This window comes from Taudactylus pleione, unplaced genomic scaffold, assembly GCF_031769625.1.
Source record: "Taudactylus pleione unplaced genomic scaffold, aTauple2 ptg001107l, whole genome shotgun sequence".
Lineage (NCBI taxonomy): Eukaryota > Metazoa > Chordata > Amphibia > Anura > Myobatrachidae > Taudactylus > Taudactylus pleione.
The window spans coordinates 286,663-295,160 of record NW_028285508.1 but is presented as its reverse complement, the minus strand read 5'-3'; positions in this window follow the sequence as shown (position 1 = coordinate 295,160).

Genomic DNA, 8,498 nt, shown 5'->3' with positions numbered 1-8,498 from the left:
AGACTGCCCGAAGGACAGATACTGTATATCTGCAGGTATATCTGCCATCGGCTGTACAGCAGAGCCGATGCGATATGTCTGTGAACAGCGTCATTCACAGACATATCGCTAGTACACACTGGCCAACGGGCACACAATATATTGGCCGATCGATTGATCAGCCAAAATATCTGTCAGTGTAAAATCGCACAGTGCTTCCTTATGGTGCCAAAAACAGTATAAGTGAAATAAATAACCAATGCACGTGCTTAGATCTCAATATGTTTTACTTCACGTTTTCTACCACATAACAACTTTGAAGTAACAAATGTCCCACACTGGGGTGTAGCAGCCTTTGCTCTACATTTTTCCCCAAAATACACATTTTTCCGGCTAATTTCTGTTAAAGGAGATGTTCAAATTGTGTCTTGTTTGTTCCACATCTTCCTGTTAATGATAAAATGATTGTTTCCATCATTTATTTTTCTGCTCCCTCTGGGTATTTAAACAATTACACAACATTTGATTAACACAAATAAATGATTCTGTACAGTATATTTGATAGAGCCCTTACAGGCTGAGACACTATATAACTCTTAGGTTGGAATGATGAAAAAAAATCCCCCTGATTTGGGAATTGCACCAGTCGTTAGTAAAGATCATTATTGATGAATACCAAAAATAATGATTTCCTCTTTATTTTACAGTAGATGATACATTATTCCACAGGATACACAAGTATCAATTTTAAGCAAATCCAGCTGTTTGCATGGGGAGATGGATTTGTGCCACTGTTGTATCATTCATTCATGATGCCTGGGGCCGTGTCAATCTTGGGCTGCCCTTGCACACGATGGAGAAGTGCTTACCTGTGGTCGGACACGGAAAATGAACCTGAAGTTTTACTGTACGATCTGGCCAACGGCTGTATATACATTTGCACATGCAAACAGGCCAGATATATAAACATGCAGGGTTCCCGTCAGCCCGCCACACGCTGTAACATCAATCACAGCGTACAGTACTATAAAAAGCTACACGCAGCACAAAGCAACATAACTCACAGAAATAGGACTATATGTAGAACAATGAGACAGGAATGCGCTCATAATGTCGTAAATAAGAGACCACTTGACTATAAAAAATAAGTATTGTGTGTAAAACAGATGTACTTATCCGAGTATGGGAATCCGCATATTGGGCCCAATTCAAAGATGTTCCCTAATGTCGTTGCTGATGCGTCTTTGTACACAGTGGCTGTGCGAAAATATGGCGGCATCGCAAATATGGCGGCATCACAAATCCAAATGGCTGCCTACAACGATGCAACATGGGTCGCAGATCCCTCGATAGATGAACTTCTGAGTAATCCTATGGTCTCACAGATTGGCCACGTGTACTGCGGCGCCAGAGCCATTTTTATTGCGTGCGGGATGGCAGATGCAGACTGTGACACACCTCAAAAACAGTTGCGACATGCCTGCATTTCTGCCGCCACTCCCGTTACCTCCCACAAACGGTCCCTGACTGTCAATCACACTGCGGGTGAAAAGTCGCTACTAGCGACAATGATAATGTATCTTGATGCATGTGCAGTGCGACTTAGATGCCTGCGCAGTTTACCGATAATCGATCAACTGCATAAATATATGCTTTGCGTACATGTCTGAAACACTCCCATAGTCCTCTCCACCACTTTTATCGATCTAGAAATCGTATAAAAACTTGATATAAAACGTATCAACAAGAATTATTCACCCAGATCCTGCAGACGCTGCTGACTGCACCCAGGTGACTGGGGGCTCCTGATGGCAGTTTTTCTTCCTAGGTGAGGGTTTCAAAAAGATGAACAGGAAGAACCAGCGCATTTCGCTTGAGACAAAGGCCCTCATTCAGAGCCGGACGCTCTGACCAGAGCGCACGCTCTGAATGAGGGCCGTCCTCCATAATTATGGAGCGTCCTCCTGGACGCTCGTATAGCTGTGGGTCACCACCCACAGCCTATACGAGCGTGCAGGTTGATGGCCGCGATGGTCTTGACCATCGCCACTGCGAGCCGGAGCCTGCGGTTGAGTTTCTCAACCGCAAGGCCAGGAGTGATTTTGGCTCTATCAGAGCCAAAATCACTCCCACTGACATCACTAGTGATGTCAGTGGGCCAGCTTCTGACGGTAGGTGTTCCCTTGGGAACGCCCCCGTCTGGGAGGCACGCCCCCGGCACGCCCACCAAAGGGGGCGTGCTGTCAATCAACATCAACAGCACGCCCCCTTTGATCAGACACAACGAGCGAAGGAAAGTCCTTCGAATTATTTTTTTTTAGAAGTACGAACAATACTTGTTTTTTGTAATTTGGTGTTTTGTTTCCTACACTATGAGCACGTTCCTGTCTCATTATTCTAGGTTTATTTTCTAGATCCACTGCTGGCAAGGATCACACGGAAGGAGCTGCTGTTCTCATACATCTGTTTATTAATGAACGTTTATTGTACTTGAATAGAAACACATTGAGGGTTATTGTCTGACATATATGTAGGTCTGGAGAATGCTAGTGACATATGAGAAGTGAATATACGCATTTTTGAGTACCTCCGGCTGATTCTGAGTAGGTCGGAGCTCAGCTGGATCTTTCTATGTATGAAATGGGTGTTTCCGTGCTGCATCTGGGCAGTGGTGCTGCGAATGCACGTAAGAGATCTGTCTCATGGGTGTGTCATAGGATCGTTGTAATCGTGTCGCCAGAGTTCTGCGCTATTCTGAGGCTCACGTACAGCAAAGGGAAGCCCGTTTATCTCGCACCCATAATGGGTCAAGTGCAAGTGCCGGTACTAATGATGATGATTGGGGCTATGGACAGAAAAACACTGCGTCCAGGCTAAAACCGTACGGATAATGACATTAGCATTAGAGAGTACATATGGCTTCTGCCCATTGGCGTTTCTATAATGGGTGCAGGTGGTGCAGAATGCACAGGGGTTGCGGGGCATATGGGAGCTCACGCCACACACACCGTCCCGCATCAGTGATTTGCACCTGCGCAATAGAGAAGTTTCCAGGGTCATAGCGTGGGCGCAATGTTCCAGGAGAACTGCGTATGCGTCCATCAGACTATCCCCCAGCATGCTTCAAGCCTGTTCCTAAAAACATCCATCCACCACTTAATCATGTCACCACGTAGTCTACTTCTTAACTCCCCTTACACTGGCTCACTCCTCCGTATGTCTTCCGTTTTACTTCCCCTTCCCTTTAGACTGTAAGCTCCACGAGCAGGGCCCTCCTCACTCCTGTTCATCACCTACTTCTCTTACACACCTGCTACACATTCTCCTTGGGCTCTCTGACCCTGGTCCCCACAAATTGCATCAGTGGCTGTGTCGAGATTTGTATTTGTAGTACTGTACTGTTTTACCCCTTATTGTCTTATTGTTTTGCTCTCTGGCCCTGATTCAGAGCCGGACGCTCTGAAAGAGCGCTCGCTCTGAATCAGGGCTGGCCTTCTTGTTTTTTAGAGCGGCCTCTTGGTTGCTCGCATAGCTGTGGGTGACCACCCACAGCTATAGCGAGCGGCCAGGAAGATGGTTGCGATGGTCAAGACCATCGCAACCATCGGGCTTGCGAAGAGACCCTTGCGGTAGGGTCTTGTTGCCGCAAGCCCCAGAGAGATTTTGGCTCTCACAGAGCCGAAATCTATCTCACTGACATCACTCATGATGTCAGTGGGGCCGGCCCCAAATGGAGGCGTTCACATGGGAACACCTCCATTTGGGCAGCCACTCCCCCGGCCCGCCCACCAAAGGGGGGTGCCGTCACTCAACATCACAGTATGCCCCCTTTGGTACGAGGCCTGGAGTGACGGTTTTCCCGTCGCTAACTGGGTCTCGCACATGCGCACTGGGCCTCCATCAACCTGCTTGCAAGCGCATAGCGCTCGCGAGCAGGTCTGATTCAGGCCCTCTGTACAGCACTGTGTAACACTTGTGGAGCCCTATAAATAAAATGTAATAATGATAATAACACTAATGAGCAGTAATCCCTGGCACAAAGCCAGAGGCTACTGCGCTGCCGGAGATTAGAGGACCCGCACGGAGGCTACACACGAGTGCCCCTCTTCTCTTAAACCGCCCCTGCTTCTGCGGCATAACGCAAACAGACTCACTTTGTGTCCCACTCAGAATCAGGCCCAATATTTACAATTAAAAGCACTGACAGGGTTAATAGTTTGGTGGCAAAACAAGAACCAACTATAAAATAGGGATATACAGAGAGAATAAGGAGCCTATTCATCAACACCAAACTAGGGACTTTTTCCTCAATTACCATTTTTCTGGTATTCATAAACACACATCGCAGGAGATAGCAGTGATATATCCTTGTTAAGACCGTCTGCATTAATTTCAACACACCCCATACTATAGTATGGGGATGTAGAAACTAAGCTATTCATCAAATTTGATGGTGTTACTGTACGCCATACTCAGACGGCGTACAGCCCCCGATAGTGTACACAAGCTGCCGTGTAGACGGCAGCTTGTGTAGGAAAGGGAGAACATTTACCTGCTTTCAGCATGAGCTTGTCCTCCTCCATTGCTCCGTCCTCCGGGTCTCCCCTCTGGCTGCGTTCTCCCCACCGGTGCATGTTACTGCTGACGGGAAGCGTCTCCCCTCTCTTCCCCGGTGGCAGTTATAAGTAAGCTTAACAATTGAAGAAGCACTTATAAGTGCCACCAGGGAACTGTGGAGAGGCGCTTCCCGTCAGCAGCAGCATGTAGTGGTGGGCAAAGCATAGATTAGTATGTACAAAAAATAAAAATAAATTATATATATATTTAATAAATATATATATATATATATATATATATATATATTCAATTAGCGCAGCAGTAATCAGTGCTGCTCATGCTTCTCCAAATAGAAGGTAGGAACAGGTAGGGAAAAGTATCTATTTTCCTAAAAGCAGTCATCGCAAGAAAAACAGCTTTTCGGAATAGATACTTATGAAGCGGAGGAATGATGAATTCCTCTGGTAATTAGGTAGAACTCCATGCCAGTTCTAAACCTAATTATCTCCATCAATTTTTTAGCTACCGTATGTTGAATAGGCCCCCTAGTCTTGGTGAACAGAGGATTAGTAAGTATCCAGCAAATCTGTCCATGATGATATTCAGTCCGTCCAGCAGAAAACAAACCTTCTTTTGGGGATCAGAGCACAAAAGATATTTCATTTTTCAGACACAGACTATCACAATGGGATAATGTTGCGGAGAGTTTGTTTTCTACATTTTGCAGATGAAGCTGCATTTATTGTGACAGTTGAGAGGCAGAGAGAACGGAACAGATTTGTCACTGTAAATTTGTCCAAAAGAAAAGAAAATGTAATTGTTTTCTGTAACTGAGACTAAGAAATGAATATTTGTTTTCTTGCCCTTCCCCAGTCTTTTACTGCGGCTGTGGTATCCTACGTTCCATCCCACCCACGCCCCCCTCCCCACTGTTTTATTTCAGGTTTGTTGCCAAATATGGGTTCATTAAGCTAATTTAAATTTAAAAGCAGTGTTCAAGGGACACTTCATGCGTACCTTCTATAGGTGGAAGTGTCAGGTTTCTGAGAATCAGGGGTATCATATGGGTGACTCTACTAAGACTCTCTATTAGCCTGGCTCCAGAACAATGACGAGAAGTGCAGGTGTTGTGATTGTGTACTGAGATCGCCCTGATTGCACTTAGAGGTAACAGAACAAAGAGCTGGATAAAAGAGGCAGGAACAGAGTGTAAATAGTCTTATTTAAAGGGGTAGTCCACTTTTAGTCACCCCCTTCTCAATAATACACGTCCCCCCCCCCCCCCCATACAGCAAATGGAGGGATAAGCTGCAGCTCTCGGGGCTGGATGGGTGGAGGGAATTCAGTTGTTAGTAATAGGTTCCTGATGGAGAAATTAAATTGTGGATCCGATCGGGCGCGAATGCCGTGGGCACCCAGATTTGTGCTCGCACCATCCAGAGGAGGGGAGCAGAAATCTGTGAAAATTCCAGTTTTTGGGTGCCCAAACTACCCTTTGAGCATGCCAATGAGGGCTTTGCACGTGTTTAGCAGCTTTACGCGTCGAAATCTGGTGCTTTTGGGGCGTAACATGCAGAAAAAGTTATGGGCGCCCAAAACAACTGAACGTAGCCCCCAGATCTCCCGTCACTTTAGACAGATCAGGCGCAAATTGATTTCCAATTTGTCTACAACACATCTTCATCATGGATACTCTATTAAAAAGCTCTTAATGATATGCAATGCACCTGTTTTGCATAGTGGAGAGGACACGGGCGGACATGTTTTTATTTTTAAGGTGTACAACCCCTTTAAATTGCCAAGTGAGCAGCTCAGTGTAGCATCAAACCACTGGGAATTTGAAATCCCTCTGTATTTTGTAGAATGTTTAAAAGATTAAGGGGTCTATGTACTAAGCAGTGTTAGGAGACAGAGTGAAAAGTGATAAGGTGCCAGCCAATCAGCTCCCAACTGTCATTTTTCAAACACAGTCTGTGACATGACAGTTGGGAGCTGATTGGCTGGCACCTTATCACTTTTCACTCTGTCTCCTAACACTGCTTAGTACATAGAATTACTCCATATTGACTTTGGAAATAGATTTTGTGGGAGCTTTTGGGAATTCCTGGTTTTTGGAGTAAAATCTTGCAGCGATGGTGGCTGTGGTGCAGAGGCGGGCTGGACCGGGGGGCAGGGTGCCATGTGCCCCCCGGGCCGCAGAGCCATATACTGTCCCGGGCCGCAGCGCCATATACTGTCCCGGGCAGCGGGCAGTCTGTGTCTCTGTGACACAGCTGCACCACGCGTGTAACGCTAACCGGACGGAGTACGGTCAGCACTATACAGTGACAAAGTGTTTGTTTTAATTAGCAGCCAAAGAGAGTCTGTCAAACTCACTCATGGGGGGGACCACTACTGGGGGCACTACAAGGGGGGACTACTACTAGGGCAGTACAAAGGGGGACCACTACTGGGGGCACTGCATGGGCTGGACCTCCACTGGGGGCACTACAAGGGGGGGACTACTACTGGGGGCACTACAAGGGGGGGACCACTACTGGGGGCACTACAAGGGGGGACTACTACTGGGGGCACTACATGGGGGGACCACTACTGGGGCACTACAAGGGGGGGACCACTACTGGGGGCACTACAGAGTCACTACTACTAGGGGCACTACAAGGGGGGACCACTACTGGGGGCACTGCATGGGGTGGACCTCCACTGGGGGCGCTACATGGGGTGGACTACTACTAGGGGCACTACTACTGGGGGCACTACAAGGGGGGGGACCACTACTGGGGGCACTACAAGGGGGGGACTACTTCTGGGGGCACTACAAGGGGGGCACTACTGGAGGCACTACAAGGGGGGACCACTACTGGGGGCACTGCATGGGGTGGACTTCCACTGGGGGTGCTGCATGGGGTGGACTACTACTAGGGGCACTACTACTGGGGGCACTACAAGGGGGGGACCACTACTGGGGGCACTGCATGGGGTGGACCTCCACTGGGGGCGCTGCATGGGGTGGACTACTACTAGGGGCACTACAAGGGGGGGACTACTACTGGGGGCACTACAAGGGGGGGGCCACTACTGGGGGCATTACAAGGGAGGGACTACTACTAAGGGCACTACAAGGGGGGGACTACTACTAGGGGCACTACAAGGGGGGGACTATATAAGGGACACTGCATAGGGGGTACCACTACTGGGGGCACTGCATAGGGGTGACTACTACTGGGGGCACTATATAAGGGGCACAGCATAGGGGGTACCACTACTGGGGGCACTGCATAGGGTTGACTACTATTGGGGGTACTCTATATGGGGCACTGAATAGGGGTACCACTACTGGAGGCACTGCATAGGGGTGACTACTGAGGCACTATATAAGGGGCACTGCATAGGGGGTACTACATAGGGGTGACTACTACTGGGGGCACTATATAAGGGGCACTGCATAGGGGGTACCACTTCTGGGGGCACTGCATTAGGGGGGCTACTACTGGGGGCACTATATAAGGGGTTTACTACTGGGGGCACAAGGGGCACTGCACAGGGGGGAACCACTACTGGGGGCACTGCATTGGAGGGATCACTACTGGGGGTACTACTGGAGGTCTGCATAAAAGTATTAGCACCGGGCCTGATTCATAGTCGTACGCAATACCGAATGTTTATGGAGTGGAGTGATTATTGGTAAATCAGGGCCACTGTCTTGTACTTTCCCCCCAGGCTAAAAGTTGCCAGCCAGCCCCTGCTGTGTGGTGGAAGGGAAGCTTACTGGGACTTTGTGCAGTGGGAGGAAACTGCATATACAGTCATGCACTGTAGTAAGTGCTTCTGGCCTGTGACATCATCCCCAATCTTCCTGCAGCCTGAATGGAGCATGCTCGTACACTTTATGGACCTGGAGGTGAGCTCCAAGTGGAAAGCACAATGAGCATGGCGACGTGGAATTGAGACCCAGCGGCTTA